This window comes from Hypanus sabinus, unplaced genomic scaffold (genome assembly GCF_030144855.1).
Source record: "Hypanus sabinus isolate sHypSab1 unplaced genomic scaffold, sHypSab1.hap1 scaffold_140, whole genome shotgun sequence".
Taxonomy (NCBI): domain Eukaryota; kingdom Metazoa; phylum Chordata; class Chondrichthyes; order Myliobatiformes; family Dasyatidae; genus Hypanus; species Hypanus sabinus.
Window position 1 is genome coordinate 228,768 of NW_026779472.1, and position 22,690 is coordinate 251,457.

A 22,690-nucleotide genomic window follows, 5' to 3' on the forward strand; every position below is an offset into this window, starting at 1 on the left:
GCTTTCTAATCCTGAGGTCAGCTTCCTGAAGCTTCTTTCTTCCTCTTGACCAGATGTTTCACATTTCTTGTCAACCATGGTACCTTCACCCTACCGTCCTTCCCCTGTCTGAATGGGGAAAACCTCTCCAGAACCCCATGTAAGTGCAGCCTAAAATATATTCACATTTCCGTTGTGTATTTTACAGGACATATCCGTTCCTGATTTATGCTTTGATGTTCCAGCCTAATATCTTCATAATTCCACTTACACAGTTAATTACTTCGGGAAATGACACAGAGCCATAGGACGAGAGTGGATAGAGTGATTAACTTGAACACTGACAAGGGGCAGTGGGCTGAGAGTGAGGCAATGGGATAGTTATGGGGAATAACACGAGGTTGTGGGGACACAGCGGGCCATTCCGATTACTTGATGACTGACGCGGGCTTGTGTCATTAGTATATATAACCCTTTTACGAAAGGAGGGGGCTGGACCCCTTATGATTTGCCTAACGACACAACCGATCCACAGACAGTGCAATAGCCACTGTTCTACACACCGTCCTTACACATCTGGAGAATTGTGCTTATGTAGGAATGCTGTTCTTGGACTCCAACATCATAATCCCCTCCAGGCTCGGCAGGAAGATCAGAGATCTCGTCCTTGAACCTGATTCTCAGTTCGCTAGCAGGTTGTAAGGGTGGGCTCCCTCACCTCCACGCCTCCGACTTTCATCACAGGAGCCCCTCAAGGTCATGTACTGAGAACCGTCCCTTACTCCCATTATACCCATGATGTATCGCTACTCACAGCTCCAATCTGTTAACTAAATTTGCTGACGACACTACATTTATTGACCAAATATCAAAAAATAACGAAGTGGCCTACAGGGTAGAAGTTATCTCTCTGACACAGTGTCGTCAAGTAAACAACCTCTCCGTCAATGTAGCAAAAACGAAGATGGTTGTGGATTTCAGGAGGAATGGAGACGGGCGAACCCCTATTGAAATCAATGAATCTGCGGTTGAGAGGGTAAACAGCTTTAGGTTCCTGCCATTTACATCACCGAGGACCTCACGTGGCCTGTACAGAACAGCGCCTCTTTCACCTCAGACGGTTGAGGAAGTTTGGTATGTCCCAGAAATCCTGAATTTTCTGCAGGGGCACAATTGACAGCATCCTGACTGGCGGCATCACTGCCTGGTATGGGGACAGTACTTCCCTCAATCGCAGGACTCTACGGTGAGTTGTGTGGACAGGACAGCAGATCTGTAGATGTGAACTTACCATGATTCCGGACATTTGCAGGGACAGTTGTGTCAAAAGGACTAGAACGTTCATTGGAGACCCTGGTCAGCACCACCACAATCTATTCCAGCTGCTACCATCCGGGAAGCGGTACCGCAGCATAAAACCCAGGACCAACAGGCTCCGAGACAGCTTCTTCCACCAGGCCATCACAGTGATTAACTCACGCTGATTTGTTTGTACTCTATACTACATTGACTATTCTATTTACTATAAATTATTATAAATTACTATGATTGCACATTTAGATAGAGACGTGACATGAAGATTTTTACTCATGTATGTGAAGGATATAAGAAATCAAGTTAATTTTAATTCATTTCAGACTGAAGCACGATGAAATATTAGTTTTATTATATTTTCTAAAGAGTTCTTTTTTTATTACTGCATAAGTAGTTAAATTGATGTATAGAACTACAGTAAATTAAAAACATCTAAGAGCTCCCACTAGAGGCGTAACCCGGTATTTCCGCGCTCTCGCAACACCCTTCCTTTGACCTCAGGACCGTGGAATCCCCGAGCCTAGGAGCACGAACAAACCCACCAGTGCCGGAACTACGGAGCTTCCAGCTACCGGGTCGCCGCTCCCCCATAGATCAGACCCACAGAGACGAGGAAAGTCCCCAACTTTCGCCCATCATTCCACAGCCCCTTCGGTCTGAAGAGCCTATCGACTCGAAACGCCTCGCAAGCGAGCAGCAGCACCTCACTCTCCGGGGAGAGAAACCCCACCAGCTACGATTGCGCCGGACTGGGAATGGGAGAGAGTCCCGCCCCCTCCTGTATTTAGCAGACTCTGGAGTGGTGGTGGCTGTTCTACTGTGCAGTGACAACTGCACAAATATGGCCTTTATGGAAGAGTCATCAGAAGAAAACTTTTCCTGCGTCCTCGTCACAAAATTCAGCATCAGAAGTTTGCAAAGGAACATCTAAACAAGCCTGAAGCATTTTGGAAACAAGTCCTGTGGACTGATGACGTTAAAGTAGATTTTCTTGCTCTCAATGAGCAAAGGTATGTTTGGGTGCAGAATTTCATGAGCACAGGGGTGGACCGATCACGCTTTAGGCTTGTGTTGTAGGCAAGTGGCACAGGAAACATTTCCCTCTGCCTGAAGGGAAGAACGAATTCAATTAAATACCTGCAAATTCTGGAAGCAAACATCACCCCGTCTGTAACAAAAGTGAAGATGAAAAGAGGATGGCTTCTGCAACAGGATAATGGTTAGAAAGACTTTGGCGGAGGAAGGTTGGTTGGAGAGAGACTGGGAGTGGGTGATAGAGTTATAGAGTGAGTGAGGGGGCAGAGGAAAGAGACTAGGAGAAAAGAGAGACTAGTGGACGAGAGTCTTGCAGAGATGGGGAGAGACACGGGGAGCGAAAGAGAGAAGCGCCGGAAGAAAGAGAGAGACTGGGAGAAAGACGGGAGAGAGGGAGAGATTGAGAAGGAGCGAGTGACAAGTACGGGGCCTGAGACAGGAGGGGGATACGTGTAGAAGGAGAGTGACGAGGAGAGAAACCGGAAGCGTGGCACCCTTGATGGAAGAATGATGGGCGATGACAGACTGATAGGGTTGGAGACGTCACAGTTCAGTCTGAGGTGTACGGACGCTGTGTTGTCCCATATCTTGCCCAGTCCCACAGTGAAACTCTGAGAAGTATCACTTTGTTGAGCGTATTATAAATAAACACAATGTATCCGACGTTTACACTATAGGCGGAACTAATTGCGGAAAACTAGTTAACACCGTCAACACCGTCGGCAGTAGTCATCTTGACTAAAACAGTGGTAAACACCGTCGGCAGGACCTTTCAAAACATCTTGTCCTCTCTGACCACAATCGTAAACTAGACTAATCTTATCTGTTCGCACCGTCTATTTAATTCTATTCTGAGCTTCTCTGAAAAACAAACACCTCCCTCTAAACAGTAGCAGCAAGCTGAAAAAGAGTTTCTTTTCTCCGACCTCATCCCCGGAAACTTGAAAGCGCATTAATCCTTTGCTTGGCTGAAGTAGTGAAATTAACCACAAGATCATCCACACGGCCAGGATAGATTAGTGGCCTAAGTTTTTGTGTTAAGGTCGCAGTTTCCACTGGAGAGGTAGTTTCCAGTCCCGTCCATGACAATTCGGCATTCTTCCTCCCTTTCGTTCTTTGTTTTCTTCATTCTACACCCAGTTTTGTTGAAGGAAAGTTTCTGTCATTGAGAAAATATCCATATCCTGTTGCCCTTCACCATCTTCTCCTTTTCCCCTCGGCTGTCAGCAAGATATGAATCATCCTTTACGCACACTGTCTCATTCCATCTCCATACCAGTTTTTACCCAAACAGCAACATGGTGATGTCATCGGTGATGTTGTGGAATGTGAGAATGTGGATGGTAGATTTTACAGTTCGAATTGGAATCCTCTTGTGAGTACACCGAAAAGAGGTAAATGCAGATAGTAAATTCGGAAGGTGACGTGACATGAGTTCGAAGGTCACGTGACGGAACAATGCTTGTCAGTGAAAGGATAATCAGCAGAATGTTAGACGAACTTGCGAAACACACACAACATGCTGGAGGAACTCAGCGGACCAGACAGCATCGACGTGTGAAAATTTGTCCTGAATAAAGTTCTTATTGTGTGCCGTTTATCAAACGCCTCCGCTGTTCATGGAACAAAATACTTCTGTATACGCGCCTGAATAATTCTAATTATGCACCGTCCACCTGCCGCCGGGACAGGAAATTTCTGAGAAGCATCACCTTATGTGAAAAAACTATGCTTGGAATTTGCGTTTTGAACTAGTGTACTTTGATTGGCTCCTTTCCATTGGCAAATGTATTCTGACGTGCAATACATCAGGGTCAGTTATATTCTTATTTAGACTGAATCAAGTTACGAATATACTTGTAATCTCAAAGGAATACGGGCTCAGCACATTTCGACATCAGACTCTCCTCTCAACAACGGAAAGGACAATGGGTTTTCCACCAATTAAATTTAAATGGCTTCGGAGTTCAGTTGTGACGCAATCTGCGAATGCGGGCTCGTTGGTCTAGTGGTATGATTCTCGCTTCGGGTGGAATAGCACATGCGAGAGGTCCCGGGTTCAAATCCCGGACGAGCCCGCTATTGGAAATTATCAGCGATTTGCTTCACGACTTTTGCATTGACTCTCTGGATAATTGGCAATATCAAACAGAAACACAAGAAGGAATTGGAAATACTTTTCAAGGCAGGTAAGTTTGAAGTGTCACATTTTGGAATGTCAAACCAGCTGAGTATTTATTCGAGGAATGATAGAGCACCGGAGAGTGCCAATCAGCAGGGAGAGAGTGAGGTAAAAGGGCATAGTTTGCTGAAACCCGTCTCATGTGCAGAGAGACTGTGGGAAAGGTGTTCGGCGCGCTGGCCTCAGGAGATCAGTGTAGGAGTTGGGAGACTGTGCTGCTGTTGAACTCTGTTGTGGAAATACGTGTAAAATGGTAACAGCGCAGCAGATTTTGGAAAACGATGGGTCTGCATGTTCATGAGCGCTGTAGACATTAATGCCAAAGAACGAGAAACTGGCAAGTGAACTTACATAGTTTAACCACTTCCCTTTTCCAGACCAGGACACAAGTGCCTCTAACTTGTATACAATATCGGTTTATATATCTCATAGGATAGAATAAACATTGCATACAATATCGGCTTATACATTTCATAGGGTTTCGAATCGGTGCGGGCAGAAATTAGGTGACAAGCGAAACTGCTCACTCCGGTCACGTTGTTGTGCCAAACGCTTGGGATTTCGAGAGCTGGAATCTTCCCACTGAACTCATTTTCTGCTGATCCGGATTGAGAGTCTCAGTTCCGAACTACACCAGCATCTGTCTTACGGATGTGACTTACTTCAGAATCAGAATCAGATTCGGGTTTAATATCTGGAACATTTATCGAGAAAACTGTTAAATTAACGGCAGCAGTACAATCAATACGTGAGAAATATAGAAATAAAAATCAATCAAATATTGAATTAGAGTAAATATATGTATATTAAATTGTTAAATTAAAAATAGAGCAAAAGAGATAAAAGAGTGAGGTAGTGTTCATGGGTTCAATGTCCATTTAGACACTGGATGGCAGAGGGGAAGAATTGGTTCCTGAATCGCTGAGTGTTTGGCTTTAGGCTTCTGTATCTCCTTCCTGACGGTAACAGTGAGAAGAGGCATGCCCAGGTTGATGAAGTCCTTAATGACGTTCGCCGCCTTTCTGAAGCACCGCTCACTGAAGATGACCTGGTCACAACGAAGGCTTGTCCCCAGGGCGGAGCTGACTGATTTCATAACTTACTGCCAGTCTCTGGCCTTTCGGGGCAGCAATGAAGACCCTCCATCCCTGTCAGTCGGCGACGTTCAGGGATTCATTCATCGTGTCAGTAGCTTCCGCTCGGTTTGCGCAATTGCCTGCCAAGTCCCGGGTAGCGATTCAGAAATATCGACAGATACATATGTAGACGGACTCTTGATTTTCGTTTCATTGAAGTTTTCTTTGACCAGTTCAGCTTGTTATCTCTGAGGTAAGCCCCCTAAACTCTAGGGCCGGTGGACAGTCTCCATCTGCCGTCTTCCATTTGACTTGTTTGGCATGAGTGACCGTTCCAAGAGCCAAAGCATTAACTCCTAACTCCAGCCAGCTTCGTACAGCTTCCCCCATCCTCATCACATTCTACAGTGGTTGCATTGAGAGCATTCTGAGCAGCTGCATCACGGCCTGGTTCGAAAATTGCAGCACCTCAGCCCGCAAGTCCCCGCAGCGGATAGAGTGGTCAGCTAAGAAGATCATCGGGGTCTCTCCTCCCGCCATTACGGACATTTACATCACTCGCTGCACCGGCAAAGCAAACAGCATTATGAAGGACCACACACCCCCTTCATACGAACTCTTCTCCCACCCGCCATCTGTGAAAAGGCACCTAAGCATTTGCGCTCTCACGACCAGACTATGTAACAGTTTCTTCCCCCAAGCTATCAGACTCCTCAATACGTAGAACCTGGACTGACGCCTTACTGCCCTATTGTCTTGTTTATTATTTATTGTAATGCCTGCACTGTTTTGTGCACTTTATGCAGCCCTGGGTAGGTCTGTAGTCTAGTGTAGATTGTTTTTCTGTGTTGTTTTTTACGTAGACTTGTCTAGTTTTTGTACTGTGTCTTGTAACACCATGGTCCTGAAAAACGTTGTCTCGTTTTTACTATGAATTGTACCAGCAGTTATTGTCGAAATGACAATTAAGAAGTAACTTGACTTGATATTCTAGAATAGATCCACTCTGAAGGAAGTTAGGCTAAAGAAAGGAAAATTTAAGAAATATAGCCTTACTTCAACGTGTTCAAAAACTCAAAAGATTCAAAGCACATTGAAGATCAAAGACAGTTGAGGAGAAAGATTTGTCAAGAAGATTTGTCAAATAGATCATCGTGTGGTACGGTGATGCACATTGGAAGAAAGGATTAAAAAATTCTCTACATGGGGAAGGCTTCAGAATTCAGAGTTGCAAAGAGACCTTGTGCAATATTACCGAAATGTTTACTTCTAGGCCTAGTCAGTGGTAAAGGAAGGCAAATGCATTGTTAAAATTCAGTCCAGGAGGATTAGAATATAAAACGACAATGTAATGTTGACATATGTTCGTCATTATAGACCAAATTCCGATCCTGTTCTTTATCCCTAATACTGGAAATCTCCTTCATTTATGATACTGACGGCAGTGTTACCCCTCCATACTCCCGTTCTGACCTAACGGTGTTGAAACAAATTCCAGAGCTGTCCAATTATACTATTCGTGTTGGAATAATGATTCACCTTTTCCATTGCTAAACAGAAATCAAGTAAAACCCTCACTTCAGGGGCAGTGCTACGGTGGGTGCTGAACATTGATGCGATGCTGAACATTCTTTAGCTGCGATGGCCGAGTGGTTAAGGCGTTGGACTTGAAATCCAATGGGGATTCCCCGCGCAGATTCGAACCCTGCTCGCAGCGCTCACACCAGCAATCCCACTGCCAATAAAATTTAACACCCTTGATGCTGTCTGAGCGCAGCACCCTCTGTGTTCAGTTGAGAACTGCGTATTTTTACACTCTTCAATACAATTCAATACAATACATTTGTACTCATTGTGCAATGTTAATTTCTATTCCGACTCTGATCAATCCCCTGGAAGCAGCTTAAACTCTCTGCAGTGCGGAATTTTACTGTCTTGTTAAACTAAAAGAATCAAACCCGGAGAACGGATATTTCAGCGTCAGTGTCAAGAAGTGGACATCGTCCTTTCGCTCTACGATTCGCATGGCGACGTATTTTCATCCTCTGTCAGATTCTAATCTCACTCGATTCCTGTGTTATTGTAGTTGTGGCAGAGACCACCGGAGGTCATTATATTCTATATCCTGTAGTGAACAGTTTTAACTTCAGTTGTTCGTCAGAGGATGTAAATTCATCACCGGAGGTGAGTCAGTTCAATTGTTCCGAGCTTCTCCAGTGCTACTGTACCCTTCAGCATATATGGGGAGTGAAATTACCGTCACCGCATCAGAGCCAACCTCAGAAACCTGTACAGATGTATCACAATGTTTCCTCTATTTCTAATTTCCAATCGAGTTGCAATGAACTACAATCTGCAGTGGCCTTCCAAAATACCTGATCCACCCATCGGCTCGCCATCTCTCTTTCGTGAACAGTTTCCTTTGACAGTCTCACCCCAACAGATCGTCCTTTATTTAATACCAATCTCAACGAAGTACATGACCTCACACATTCCAGCAACAAACACTTTTGTCCAGTTTGCGCCCTCACTGAAAGACCCAATTGCAGCCTAAATATTCTCCTTGCAACCCGCTGTCCGGCTACGTCACGTCATCAGCCTGACACAGTAAGGACAGCTCATTAATGAGGGACGATAATAGACCGTCATGACACTGCCGATAAAAATTCCTACAGTCTGCAAAGGAGCAACGTTGACACAGATGGCACCGGATATCAGGTTTGAACCTGGGTGTCTAAGGTTATGAGACAGAAACGCTCTTTCAGCGGTTCAGGAACAGCTTCCTCCCCTCTGCAATAAGAATCACGAATGGACTTTGAAGTTTTGGTCACGACCTCACTTTATTAATATACAGTATTTCTGTTTTTGCATATTTTTCATAATCTATTCAATAGAGGTAATTGATTTTCTTCTGTATTTATTATTATGTTTTATTTCATTTGTTGTTATTATTATTATTTTCTCACTCTGCTAGATTATGTATTGCATTGAATTGCTGCAGCTAAGTTAACACATTTCCCGTCACTTGCCGGTGATAATAAACCTGATTCTAATTCTCTGTTCAACGCGGTACTTTCCCGATTCGATTTTCATTAACGACATGGATTTCGAGGTATTGAGTTCTGGTACCGTATCCAGCACAGATCTGGAACCGGTAACACGTTCTTCAATAAATCCTGTTCCTTCGGCTGAGGAGATTCGAGAATTTGTGGAGTTGACATCCAAGATTTCTGTCAGTTCAATTCTCGCAGCATTTTTAGCTGAGAATATGTACCAGATTAGAAGGCCCTGATTCAGCATTTCAACGCAAAAGTTTGAAAATTTCTTCCACCACAAACCCACACACCCACATATGCTGGTCGACGTCTTGAATTTCTACTACGGGAAAATAACGGACAGTGATTCAATTCATCTGTATCTGGTGACGGATCTAACCGACGGGATCATACATTATACGTAATTGGTGATGACCTCAAAATGAACTCAAATTTATATTTATGCGAACATCTATATGTACACACAAGCGCAATGAAAAATGTACGTGCTGATGGGTGAAAACAGGTGGAAACTAACCAAATCGACAGGCCAATGCAGTTTATTTATCTACAATATTTTTACTTTGCAACCGGGTGTCTATGAATAGATTGTGAGTAGAAACAGGGCGATTGGTGCCGGTGTGTTGTACAACTGTACGGATGCAGAGCGTCTCGCTTCGTTCACCGACGTATTTCCTTAAGTTAGACAGCGGACGATTTATCGCTCGAGGCAGAACCCTTGCATCCAAATCAAAACTAACATTGGAGTTTTAAGAATTAATGACACTAAAATAATGTTAATTGCATTTATAATTGAAGTAACGGAGAATGGCATCAAGCAGTACAGAGTGCTCCCTCTGTTGAATGTGGTCAAGAAAACACTGTAAGGAAAACAGTGGCCGAAAGTGAACATGAAATTGGTAAACTGCCGTGTAACGCTCTCTCTTGAACTGCCTATCAAACTCCACGTTTATCTCGCTTGTCCTGCTACGATGTGACTCTCTTCCCTGCCTCACTTCCATGTCCCGCTCCTTCTCTCTCTCTCTCTCTCTCTCTCTCTCTCTCTCTCTCTCTCTCTCTCTCTCTCTCTCTCTCTCTCTCTCTCTCTCTCTCTCTCTCTCTCTCTCTCTCTCTCTCTCTCTCTCTCTCTCTCTCTCTCTCTCTCTCCAGATCTCCTCACTCCCACACTTTCCTCACAAGTTGAAGCGAACGCTTATCTATCAATATTCGTGTTTAGTGAAAGGACTGCGTGAATGTGGTGGGACATTTATATATTTTCTTTTACTAGACAGCTCGGGTGGAGCGTAAGGGAGTGGGTGTAAACTGTTGCTGAAATGTCGGGGCGAACAGGTAATATGCCATGAAGGAGAACCGATTTTTTAAACAAATCTGCTCCTGGACTTTGGTTCAGTGCTCCACTAAGACACGACCACCATGTGAAATTTCAGTTAGCTGAAAACACTTGAATTTTCCACTGATAAAAATATTTACATATCCGATAAGAAATGTTTTTCAGCTGCGGCTGGAAGAGGGGAGATTGAGATTGTGACTGATTCACTGAAGTGGGCAACATGGTCTCTGAACGCGAAAAGCTTTCGCCGTTTCATATCACTCACTGTACAAACTCCGCATTGCTCTCTGGTCTACCGAGCGACCCCGCCTATTGCCATAGACAAATCGGTTCGCTGACCTTCCGTCAAGATCACCCGCGCCAATTGTCACTGACGTGGTGTAATTGTCTGACATCAACCAATCTCGTCAAATGACGTGCAACCTACATAGCTCCCATTCGTTTATGCAGATGTCAATCCAATGTGTTATCCAATTGCAAAAAGGTTTTCACCCAAGAGCTGTTCCCTCCCATAGACCCTGACTGCTTCTGCCTCCCCAAAGTCCCGTCAATACTGAGCAAAACTCAGAACAATTTCCCATTATATAACATTCATATCCATATGCTTCTGATCGCTGCTGCGGGCGCTGTCACGGCGTCGAAATAAAGGCGGGCGACAGAAGTATATCTCCTCTCACCGGGGGAGACGGTTGAAGATTTAGTGGAGGACAGCGGCCGACTTTTGACCGGCAACTGCAGTTTTGGGCGGAGGAGGATTGAGAAAAATTCTGGGCCAGCCTGATCCTATTGAATGCCAGGGCTGGCTGAAGAGGACTAGAGACTCTCCCTTCTTTCTGTTGCCTGTCTGTTTAAAGAAAATGAATAAACAGGCCTTTCTTGGGTCTGCATGCTACCTCGTGGATATAATAGATCGAAATCTTTGTTATCAGTTTGCCTGAGGAATCATTTCGAAGACTGAAACTGGCACAAGATTTATATCTATCTTTTGTTAATGATGCAGAATTGTACAATTTATGTTCTGCGTACTGTCTGTCTTTTCGAGCCTGCAATGACGCTGCAAGTGTTTCATTGTACCTGTTCCTCACCGTCCCTCTGCACACGGCAATAACCCCGACCGGACCTGACAATACTTACTGAGATTTGAGCAGAGATGACCCCGGGCAGATGAGTCAAGGTGATGTTAGCAAACTGAGTGAGTAGGACCAGAGTCCAATATGGGAAATGTATGGTTACCCTTTTCTACAGAGAGACAGCATCTCTGAGTGGTTTGAGGTACAGTGAGGAGTGAAGAAGATCAAATCTACACTGTATCCATTGAAAGTTATTGTCTGTAAGACCTCGCAAGTTATTTCCAGCTTTATTGAGACTGCAACTGCGATATTTTTTTTCAAAGTCATGTTCTCCTTGTTCATACAGAACAAATAACGAATAACTGCAGAAACAGTGGACAGCGGGTCAGGCAGCATTTGTAGACGGAAAGAGATAGTACAAACAAAGTACACTACAGATGCTGTGGTCAAATCAACACGTACAAACAAGCTGGATGAATTCAGCAGGTCGGGCAGCATCCGTTGAAATGAGTAGACAATGGTTTGATGTTCTTTGGTGAGGTTCTGTTCCTGGGGTAAGTACGAGGAGGTGTCAGAGAGCTGCCGTTTGGCCACAGTGAGGTAGTAGTCCGTCCGCCAACTACTACGGCACCACCTTTGTCTGCAGGTTTGTTGGTGAGGTTAGGATTAGTGCGGAGAGAGTGGAGGGCAGTGCGTTCAGAGGGAGTGAAGTTGGAACATGAGAGAGGAGTGATGACAGTTGTCGCTTTTCACCCGATGCTACCCGACATGCTGAGTTCATTCAGCGTGTTTGTACGTGTTGAAGAAATTCAGAACAATAATCACAAGAGCACGAAGAACAGACAAGGTGGTCGAGAGGATAAGGCGATGGACTATTGATCCATTGTGCTTTGGACGCGTGGGTTCGAATCCCATCCTCGTAGCGAGGTGTTTATCTGGGAGACCATCTTTGAAACGATCACTTTAAAATTTCTGAACCTCCAACTTTTGTCTCAGAGGCGCCAGACAGGTTGGTATGTTGGGGCATGAAAAGCAATATTCACCATTAGTCCCTCATCAAATTTGGCCACAACGCCACAAGATATAGGATTTGAATTAGGCTATTCGCCTCATCTCATCTATCCGCCATTCCATCATGACAGATATATTAACCCTCTCAACCCATTTCTCCTGGCTTCTCCTCGCCAGCTTTGACAAATAACGGCTCGCTGAAGAAACAGTGGACAGCGGGTCAGGTAGCATTTGTGGACGGAGAGTGATAGTACACTTTTCTGATCCACACACTGACGCTGAACAGAACGTGGAGAGCAGATGACCGGTATGGGGAGTTAAGAAATGGGCAAGAGTTGGGCGGGTGCAAGTGAAGATGTGTGGTAGTCAGCTCGATATGGGAGACTTTGCTATGAAACCACTCACCACATGCAGATTTTTCAGTGCGAAAAGAGCAGTAAGTCCTTCTCGGAGATAAAGAGGCTACAGAAGGTTGGGGAATGGAGAAGTAAATGGCAAATGAGATGCAGTGCAGGGAGATATATGGCCAGACACTTTGATATAAGAAATGGAGGAGCAGACTTTTTAAGAGGAGAGAAAATGCACACAAGAAGACGGAGGTGCTAAGAGCCTCGGGAGTCCGTATACAGGACTCCCATTGTGACGTACACACCGACACCATTACGTCCCAAAGGTTATTTTGCAGGTTGAGTCTGTGATGAGGAAGGCAAATGCGATGCTCGCATTTATTTCAGGAAGACCGGAATATAAAGCAAAGATGTGATTCAGAGACTTTATAAAGAACTGGCGAGGCCTCGCTTGGAGTATTGTGAGTAGTTTTAGTTCCCTTACCTGAGAAAGCATGTCTGAAGCTGGAAAGTGTTGAAAGGAGATTCAGAGGAATGATGCTGGGATTTAACGGCTAATGATATGAAGAGCGCTTGATGGCGCTGGGTCTGCATTCACTGGATTTCAGTAGATTGCGCGGGACCTCATTGGAAGCTATCGAATGGGGAAAGGCCTTGACAGGGCAGATGTTGAGAGGATGTTTCCTGTGGTGGGAGAATCTAAGACCAACGGACGCAGCCTCGAGATAGACTAGCATCCTTTTAGAACAGAGATGAGGAGTGAATTGTTCAGTCAGCGAGTGGCGAACCTGTCGACTTCGTTGCCACAGGCCCCTGTGGAGTCCGAGTCTCTTTGCATATTTGTCAGAGATCGATAGATTCCTGATTGATCAGGGCATGACATGATATCAGTAGAAAGCAGGAGAATGGGGCTGAGAGGAAATGTCGTAGCAAACCCGATGGGCCAAACGACCTAATTCTGCTCCTATATTTTGTGGTCCTATGCTGCTGAATCAGGCGGATGCGGGTTAAGCATAGACAGGAATGGGGTGTCTGTGGCAGCAAGTTAATACAGACGAAGATTTAAAATAAACGCATTAAATTACAGCTGACAATATCTTAATTCCCTGACCGGGAATCGAACCCTGGCCGCCGCGGCGGTGAAAGCGCCTAATCCTAACCTCTAGACCACCAGCGAAGCTGATGATGTGCTGTACACAGAAATAGATACTATCAAATCAGAAAAATACAAAACAAAATCAATGGATAAATAATAATAATGAATGAATGTGATAAATAGTGCCACAAATCTGTTTCTTAGCACTTTGTAAATCACTTGTTCATCCAGTGCTTCTGGATATGGAACACTGGACTCTGAATGAATCGATGGGAAACACTTCTTCTCCGGTGTCTTTATAAAGATGGTATCATTCAGATTCTCTTATGAGCCCCGGGTCACATTTGTTTATGTCCATCTCCTCGAAGCAACTCAGCGGTCGGCCCTCCGATTCCCGCGATATCGTTGCCGATACATCTGCAATCTTGTTCCTCCCCATCCGCCTGGATCCCTGGGTAGGCAGTTCCTTGTTTACTGGTCGCGGCACTCAGTACATGGTTTGCTTGCTTAACATCTGCTCTGGCGGTATGTGAAGTGCCGTCCGGATCAATGAGGAGAACCTCTCGGTAAGCAGCACCGACAGAACTCAATCATTGGATGTTGTGATTGGGCGAACAAGGGTGCGACAAGACCGCTATGTACGGAGAGCATGAGGAGTTAGTCATGAAACAACACCGCTGTTCAACATCCACCATCCACCCCACCCCCAGCACCACAATACCGTCTTATCTTCTCCGAACGGTGGATCGAGAAGCCTTCCGGCTGTTCCACCGAACTGAGCCATATCTCCATGAAACAGGGAGGACAGCAGCCCCTCATTTCCTTCCGAAACTGCAATGTTGCGCTTACGTAATGTATCGTGTTTTCAAGTCATTGGCCGTTGGCTAAGAAGATGCCGGGCAGGGGATGCTTCATAGCCCGTCGATTTAGCCTGGCTTGAGGTCTTCCGAACCGACCTCTTTTCCGGCAATGGTAATGGCTGACCTTCGCTGATCGCTGAAAGGTGCCGCACCTGCATTCCCGAGAGTCAAGTCCACCTGGTCTTTCAGCAGCTCGTTACACTGACGATTAATTTAGACAGATCAACAGTACGTTTCTTAAAGGGAAATTATGTGCTTCAGATTGCAGCTACAGTGGGTCAGCAGAAATACATCCAGACATTTTGCGAGCTGTCGGCAATACGCCGCGTGTATCGCCAGTGCCATCGTGGGTCTTTGGATTTATAAAGAAATCTCAAAATTCCTAAAGCCGTATCAATAATGTAGACATCCCGCTCTTCCTCGAGCCTACAAAATGCATCACCTCGCACGTCATCTCTCTCCAGTCTATCCCCCTCCCGCTTTCTACCGACACCAAACACCAGACTCCGATCTCTCTCCCCATCTGAAAATCTTTCACCAACCCAAATCTCTCGCCACACCAGATCCCTCGACTTCCCCGGCGTCCCTCCCCACGGTCTTTCTCTACCCTCCTCTATCTCTCGCTACCTCACCACTCTCTGTCTTCGTTCTTTCTCCGCAGTACCACTACCAGTATCAGGGACTGATACACCCAGTATCACATTATCAGGGAGTGAAGATGGTGTGTGAACCTACGTGTTTTTTTTAGTTGAAATAATATAGATTACTTGTTGGCCAATGCATATTCTCTGTACTTCACTGATCATTATTTCAAGGGGTGATTCTTGTAACAGTGGCGTCCATCATTAAAGTTGCCCACCAACAGGACTCGCCCTCAGCACAGTGTTACCACCGGGATGGAGATACAGAAGGCGGAAAGGTCACGATCAGCGATCAGGAACAGACACACCCTCTCCACCATCTGCAACTCAGGTTTGTTTTCTCTAAATTTATTTATACTTTATTTCATTGTACTGCTGCAGTAAAGTTGACAAATTTCACCACATATACCGATGATAATTAATCCGGTTCTGATTCTGATTCAGATGCAGCAGGGATGTGTTAGTTTGAAATTAAATTAGTTGAAAGGCTGTCAGAACCTTGTGAGACGAAGGGTTGTACTGTGCTGTAATATTCTATGTTCTGTGCTCTATCTAGTGTACCGCATCTCACTATTTAAATCCAATCGATTAATTATTTAAAGCTACGACGCCTTCCTTTTCCAGATTACTTTCAATGCGTCTGATAATACTGCAGGAGAACTTAACAACAATAGGCCATAAATGTGAGTGCCGATCGCTGGATGTTGTCGATAGTTTTGCTTGGAAAGGACTCGTCAGGAACTGCAAAATGAGGAATTGCCCTCGGTGTTCAGACTACGCTGGTCATGGGGTATGAAGGGAAGTATCTGGGCAAACAGGGAAATGAGCGATAGTCAGGATGGGCCAGTGAGTAGTAGGTCATGTCTAGCCAATCTCACAGAGCTTTAGGAGATAGTTACCAGGAATGGTGTTGAAGGCAAGGCGGTGGATGACGTCTAACAGGGACTTCAGCCAGGAATTTCACAAGGTACTGTAGTGGAGGATGCTCGAGAAGGTTCAGTCGCTTGGCTTTCACAATGAGGTTGTAAATTGGATTGGCCATTGGGTTTGTTGGGGAAGCTAAAGTGTGGTAATGGATGGACGTCTCTCTGACTGGGGACCTGTGATGAGTGGAGTGTCCCAGGGATCGAGGCTGTGTCCGTTGTTATTTGTAATCCATATCAGCGATCTGTTTAATAATGTCGTTAGCTTTGCCGATGACAACAACATTGCCCGTGTAGTCGACAGCGAGGAAGACTACCGAAACATGAAACGGGATCTGGGACAGCTGGAGAAATGGGTCAGAAAATGTCAGATCGCATTTAGCATACAAAACTCTGGGCGGACCAGCCAGGGTTGGTCTGACACAATGAGAAATAGGGCACTGAGGAGTACGATAGAACAAACGAATATGGAAATTCAGGTCCACAATTCAATGAAAGTTGCAGCACATTTAGACAGGGTCGTAAAAACAGCTTTTCTTACGTCGGCCTTCATAGACCAAACTGTAGGAGTTGGGATGTTATGTTGCTATGGTTTCAGACTTTATTGGAACCCAAGTTGGAATATTGTGTGCGGTTGGGCTCAACCACCTGCAGGACAGATGCAAATAAGATTGAAAGATTACAGAAAAAAATCTATACGGCTATTGCCGGGACTGGATATTTTGAATTGAAAGGGATGATTACATATGTCAGCACGTTATTCCGTGCGGGTAGAAGACTGAGGGGAGAATTGATAGAGGTATACATCATTATGAGGAGTACAGAGAGTGTAAATGCAAGCGGGCTTTCTCCACTGATGTTGGGCGAGAATACAACTGGAGATCAAGGGTGAAGGGTGAAATGTGAAATGTTTAAGGGAAACATGAGGGAACACTTCTTCACCCAGAGAGTTGTCAGCACAAATGGTAATTGAGATTCCGATGTCAACGTTTCAGAGATGATTGGGGAAGTACACGGATGAGAGGGATATGGATGCCCACCGTCCGGGTGAGGTCGATGGCAGCAGGCAATTTAAATAATTCCTCAATGACCGGATGGGCTGAAGACCCCGTTTTTATTCTGTGGTATCCTATGGCTGACTGACTGCATGTCTGGGTTAGAGCTTTGGTGTCTCACAGCAACGACCAATCTGGAAAGTCGTTGATACTCTTCGATCTCTCCGTCTTTGCACAAACTGAAGAATGGAGACTGAGTTAATGGGTGGTTGCAGCATGAGAAGATGGAAGATTTGGAAGTTGTTTATTCTGTATTCTCCAACTGTCTGCGATGGTTTTCAAGGAAGAGAAGTGCGAGCCCGGATATTTGCTTTGCCTTCGCTGCCTTTTTACTTTGTGTAGTTTTGCATGTTTCATTCATTATTGATTTGGGAGGGAGACAAGGATCCCACACCGGCCATATGGATTCAGGATTAAATTGATCGAAATATGAGCGTATCTACACCCGGTATGATAAAACCACGATTCAGAGGTGAATTGACATTAGGATAATTTGGTGTGTACTTGAATTGGGAATTTGGAATTGGCATTTTGGAAGGCTGGTTCTCTTAATGTGCAGTACAATCTGCTGCAGAACACTTTGAAATGCTGGTTTTAAGTTGTAGAGCTCCATTGGAAAAGATGCTTTGACGTCATTGGAACATTTGCCCTGTAATATGTAAATGAGAGGTCAGTTCAGAAAACGCCCTGGTGTAATCAATCGCTCAGCGATTTGCTTACGTCGTCAGCCCTAATTCTATTAATTATCCAGGTGCTGTTGTGTGATCAGATTAAATCGGTTATTTCCTCAGCCCTATTTCTGATAGCACTGGAAACTGCGGACTCGCAATAGAGTTGTACAGTGTACCAGAGTTTCAACTCTCCATGCGGAACACGGCTGCCCTTGGTCTTCCAGCCAGAATTCACTCTGTCTACCACTTCATCTGCCTTCTGTCAGGAAGCCAATTCTGCTTCAACGCAGCCATCCTTCCGTGGATCCCCTGCCTCCTGACTTTCTGAATGAGTCCACTATAGGGAACTGATCAAACGCCTGAACAAAATTAACATATGCACATCGACTCTTCGGATTCATCTGTTTGTTTTATTTTCACTTTTTCAAATAATTCAGCCTGACTCATAAAGGACAACATGCCACGTTGTCTCCAAGTAGCCAGACTACGTCTCTCCAAGTACTCATAAATTCCTTCTTCAATAATTCCCTCCAGTAGTTTACTCACGACTGACGTAAGACTCCCTGGTCTGTAATTCCAAATAGTATCCCTATTATCTTTCCTCAACAAATGAATAATATTTTCCACCCCACAATCATCTCGTTCTACTTTCGTGGCCAGCGAAGACACAACTATCCTGTCCAAAAGCGTAACAATATCCTCGCTCGCCTTCCAAAATTAACTGGAGTATATCCCTTCCGGTATCAGGGAATCATCTATCATAATGTTTTCAAAGCTTCTATCGCATCCTCTTTCTCAGCGTCGGCACTTTCGAGCATATCTGCCTTTTGACGCTGTGTTCACATTCATCAAATTATTCAGTGAGCAACTTCACCGCCTCCTTGGGCTCCAGATACAGGTTTCCTCTTTTATCTCTGATCTGCCCCAACACTCTAGTCATCTATCATTTCTTCACATCTTAGTGCATCTCTGCTCGCCTTCTAACTTTGAAGTCCATTGTTGAATTCCTTTTTGTCTACATTGCGACTCGCTATAACCGTATCTGATCCTTTCTTCCTGAAACTTAATTATCCTCCTCTTGAAAAGCTGTTCCATATTTCTTGTCAGCAAGGGTTACTATACACTATCACCGTTTGCCTGCCTCAATGAGACAAGCTTATACGAAAACCCCATGTAATTGTTTTCTGAACAATCTGCCCGTACCTGTTGCACAATTCCCCGAATATATCATTTCCATATTTAACTTCCCAAGTTATGGCCAGGTGGCACCACACATCGCAGATCTCCGGTTAAGTACATCCCATGCTCCGTGGTCATATCCCCGTGTAAGGTAAATGTAGGGGAGTTCTGCCCTATTGTTCTGACATGCTGACCCGCGGAGAGATCTGTCACCCGATCCGTTCTCTTTTCTAATATTAGATCCGGTCTGGACTGTTCGCTAGACCGCCTTTCTTTTTATATTTACATGAATCCTTCCAGCACGCAACTGCGAGATTATGCCAGACCTTTTACGCTGGGAACATACCAAAGAATATTGTAGAAGTTTCACTGACCCGTGCCGATACCATTGCACGTGTCCAAGATCCGCTTCCCGATCGGTTACTCACTGTTCCCGTTGCAGATTTTGTTTAGTTAATCTGGTGGGCGGCTGCACAGAATACTCCAAATGGGAGCTTCATGTTTCTGTGTTCGTCTCACAGTCTATTAACAAACGAACGCTCCACGTTGTCCTCCCTTCCCTCTAAAGTCTGTTACCCGGCCCTGTCCATTTTGAAACATCTGAAACCCGAAAAGTCCTGAAGCCATTCCTGCCCTTGTGACAGTCGTGTGTCTGTGATAGTTTGAAACATACTTCAACCAAAGTGACAGTCACACCAGCAGCATTGAGCGTTTGTATTGCTACCTACCTGAACTGTATGTAGCAAGCAATCTTCCGCCAATTCTGCAATTTCCGGATGACCAGACATGTGATTGTTTGAATTTATGACATATTTGGCAAAGCGATTCATTGTAAAACGGCTCTATTTGAAAACTCCGCTGAATTGTATTTGGACATGGGCGTTATCGACACAGATGGCCATTTAATGTAAACACATACTTCATTCCATTCCTCAGTTCTTCTCTGAATTTCCTCTGTGTCAGTGTATAGATACAAGTATTGGTGCACATGCTGAGAAATTGTGACATGAACCCAAGTTGTTGGAGGATGTATACCGGGGAACTCAAATATCTGTCTTGGTAAAGATAGTTTTGCACTTGCCATTTCAGAGAATGGGCTACAATGGGCATCCAAAACAATATGAAATTAGCTGAGATAGAAAACAGCAAAATCATCGATTTTCTCCACCTCGGCATCTTTCTGAATGTCGCTGCTGTGCCGAAGCCTTCTGCGGACTCTATTTGCCACAACGATATGTCTTACAGTTAACCCGTTAAACACCAGGATTAATCCGATTGGTATCAATGGTGTTGAAATGCTCTGCAGTAATGCGTATACTCTCCACACGGGTGAAGTAGCATATTCATATGAGCCGGTGCACCGCCACGGTGTGTTGTCAATGATGACGTACGGTTCAATGGCAAAGTATAACGGGACACATTTCTCGCAGCTCACTATAACCACGGTCACGATAACCACCGTTGCTGTTCTCTCGGTGCAATATCGCTCCCGCAGCTTTCGGCAACATATTGCGATGAAGCGATCGAAGGTAAAACTGACCGTGAACCAAACGAAACAGTCCGTCACTAAACCGACAAATACAAGAGTCAGAGCGCATACAGGAGTGATGAGCAGGGATCTGGAATAAATGTAGATATTGTTGGTCTGTTCCACTAAAGCAACAACGATAACCACCATCAGATCCGTTGTTGCCATTCCAACCAGGTAACGGGTGATGCATTTGGAGAGTCCGCATTTTCACCGAGAAAGGATCACAATCGCCGTTAAATTAACTGCAAGAAATTTGGAAACAAAATAGAAATATTGTCAGCACCCAGAAAGCCCCCATTCTACCAACGCTATGCAGGGTATGGTCTGTTTGGAAGTGGAAAGCGGGAATCCAGTGTGTGCGGTCTCGGTCGCTGCACTCCGGCTGGAGGACAATGACGGATGTGAGTGTCAGTGGACTGGCGACCTTCCCACAGTTTAGAGCGAGGCATCCGAGTTCCACGACTCACGGACCGGTGAGCAGTCGGTCGCTCCTGTAAACAACACCATTTCCATTATTAGAGGTGAACGAACAGACAGGATTATTTGTAGCGGTGTCAAAGTGGCATCCTGGAGATATAAAGCACGAGTTCGCATTTACAGACTTACAGAAGAACAGACCTATGTGTTGAAAATAGACTGGACCGTCATTTAAATAAGCTGCTCCGTTGTTATAAGATCGAAGTGTCTGCACTGATAGAGACTCGGACCTAGAAAAGCAGAGACCAGCATCACTTCAGAAAGCCTAGCGAGGTGAAATTATGAAACATGTCAATATCGGCACCAACTTCATTATCAATAAAAGAGAACACTATGATCAAAGTATGGAAAATGGAAATAAAACCATTAGATGCCTGAATCCTCCATTCCGGAAACACGTTTCAGCATCTGTGCTCAGTAACAGTGCGGATACCGCAGCAGAGTAACGACGGCACCATACATAAAGTAACCAGCTCCGGCATCTTACCGGGGACACCAACCGCTACAAGTTTGGGATAGAAAATGGCCGCGATGTAGTAAATCGCCGGATATCCCATATTCCGTCAGAAGCAGCGTTCAGTTGTACGGAGCGTTTCAGCTGCTCAGATGGACTGTTGTTCGGTTTAGCGGACTTTTATTGAGGTGACAGCAATTCCCCTGAGGCAATTAGCGTGGCTGTCACGTCAGGGACATTAGTGACAACCAACTGCAGAAACATCTACGCTAAACTATTTTTACTCACTGTTCCCGGGTCATTAATTTGACTGCTCAACGGATATTGCAATCTATTTACTGAAATAAAATTTGATGTAGACTTTCCATGGCATTTTTTCATGATACCCGGCTTCTGCTATTTAAATAGGATTTTTTTAATATCTGTGTTGCTGTTAAAGTAAGCATGCATATTGAAGTCGATTTATTTTGTAATATTTGACAGAGCACAATCGCTTCTGAAATTGAGGGAAGAGGTTTCTTCTGGCAGGGGAAATGAAGAACACCTCTTTATTAAAGGCGAACATTCGTTCATCTTTTCTTTCTTTCGTTCCAGTCATTCCGGGCGGTTTGAGTGATGAAAATCACAGTGACAGCTGACATGTGTTACAATAAAATACACTACACATATTCCTCCAAACACTTTAAAAGCGCACTTGCGCAGTTTGGCACGAACCTGGCCTCCAGCAGTGAATGACCTGACCACCTCATACCCGTGACGTGCGGTGCAGCCTGTTTCACTTTTTAGATATTCTCAAACCTGCCACAATTCTACCACTATTTGGCCATCCATTTGCTCTTTGATCAAAAGTAGCAAATGAAATCTCTGAACTCTTCGCAGGTTCCCAGGCTGTTCTATTATTTGCCACGTAGTTGTATTTTTTCTCCTGATTTACTTTCAGATATATTGCCTTTTGAGTGTCACCATATGTATGTGCAGAACAGCGGATGTGCTGAAGCTCATCTTTCAATCACTCTTCATCCTGCTCCTGCAGTGCCTATTGTGGTACTTCCAGCGATGGCTTGTAGACGTCGGTTTATGGGAGAAAGTCTTAATACTCTGTTTCCATTATGAAATCTGTTGTAATTTGCGGCTTAATCGAAAGTATCACCTCTGCTTTCAAGTTTATTCTTCCAAAGTGAATCACTCCGTAATATTCTTGGTTGAACTCCATCGGTAACTTTTCAGCATTGTTCTATGTCCTGCTGTAATCTGTGATAATCTTCTATGCTCTCCATAATTCCACCAAATTCTACATCGTTGCTAATCCAATAAGCCACCATTCCACTTCCTGATTCACATCATTTTTAAAGCACAAAAATCCGGGGGTCTCAGAACAGATCTCTGCAGGACTCCACTGGCAC

At 44.7% G+C, this 22,690-nt stretch overlaps 3 non-coding genes across 3 annotated transcripts; all 3 read left to right on the forward strand.

Annotated features, from left to right (window-relative positions):
* Window positions 1–4,322: 4,322 nt before the first annotated feature.
* On the forward strand, window positions 4,323–4,406 carry trnap-cgg (transfer RNA proline (anticodon CGG)). Its single transcript is given in 2 exon segments — window positions 4,323–4,358; window positions 4,371–4,406. It is a non-coding gene; the product is annotated as a tRNA-Pro (tRNA).
* Window positions 4,407–7,221: 2,815 nt separating this feature from the next.
* Window positions 7,222–7,303, forward strand: trnas-uga (transfer RNA serine (anticodon UGA)). The gene has a single exon. It is a non-coding gene; the product is annotated as a tRNA-Ser (tRNA).
* Window positions 7,304–11,883: 4,580 nt separating this feature from the next.
* trnan-auu (transfer RNA asparagine (anticodon AUU)) lies at window positions 11,884–11,967 on the forward strand. Its single transcript has one exon. It is a non-coding gene; the product is annotated as a tRNA-Asn (tRNA).
* The last annotated feature ends 10,723 nt before the right edge of the window (window positions 11,968–22,690 follow it).